Here is a 1,100-nt window from a genome sequence, read left to right on the forward strand (position 1 = left end):
AATTAGCTTTACTAATGGGTTTCATACGGTAAACCCATTCCTCATCTTCTCCAGCTTCCACTCCAGAAAGTTGGCAAAGTGTATAAATAAGGTCTGGATGTCCTAGACCTCCACTTGTTTCACTCCTTACCGTAGACAATATATTCTAAAAAATAATTCTTCGCACATTTATAATTCTATTATTCTGACTGCAAAAATTCAGAATAGCTCTATCTCTAGTTACCTCACTATGGTGATAAGTCGGTAACAGAATAGAGGAATTAAAATAGTGCCACGCCTTAGAGGTGGCATTCAACATGGAAGCAGAAAAATTTACCTGTTCTCGTTGCTTAATCTTCCATGTTCCTTTCCCATCAGTGAGAAAGTTGATCACATCATTCAATCATAATGGCAGCTATAAGAATCTGGGACTTTGTAAAAGGTGTTAATGCGGGCGGCATTAAATTTAACAGGAAATTCCCACACTTGAACAATTCCATCTACAGAATAGAACACGTTGGCATAGAATTCTTTCATAATATTTGCAGCGGCCTTATTAGTGTTGTAACAGAAGTTTTCCGACTTCCGCTCGGTAATAACTCGTTCAATTTCTCCTCCCGGACTCTCAAAAACTCGAGCTTGTATGCATTTCTTTCCTTTAAATACTGAAGTAAATCTTGATTGAGCCTTCGCATTGAAAAAGAGAGACTCATCGAACTCAAGTCGTCTCTTTTTTCGTGGAGCCATTTCAATCTAATCACAATTGAAGAAAAATTCCAAAATATACTTTAAATATGCAAATAATGGCTTCCAAAAGTAATTCTAAGAGTTCAAAACTAAGTTCCATGAATTTCTTCCCAATATTTTCTTCACATTCTCAAATTTTTCAGATCTCCTCAACATAGAAGAAATTCATGGTGAAAATCAAATATTTTTAGTTTGAAGTAAAGCTCTTACCAAGAGATGATCAAATCCGGTGTCTAAATGCCTTGAAATCGCCTCCCAATCCAAGATCTCTAAAGTCTTAGGTCAAAAATTACATTTTTCAAGGAAAGGGGATGATGAATAGTGGTGGTTGACTGGTCAAAATTGCGGTTAAAGGGGTTTTCTCGGGATCCCGC

Source organism: Phalaenopsis equestris, unplaced genomic scaffold (assembly GCF_001263595.1).
Source record: "Phalaenopsis equestris unplaced genomic scaffold, ASM126359v1 Scaffold232658, whole genome shotgun sequence".
Classification (NCBI taxonomy): domain Eukaryota; kingdom Viridiplantae; phylum Streptophyta; class Magnoliopsida; order Asparagales; family Orchidaceae; genus Phalaenopsis; species Phalaenopsis equestris.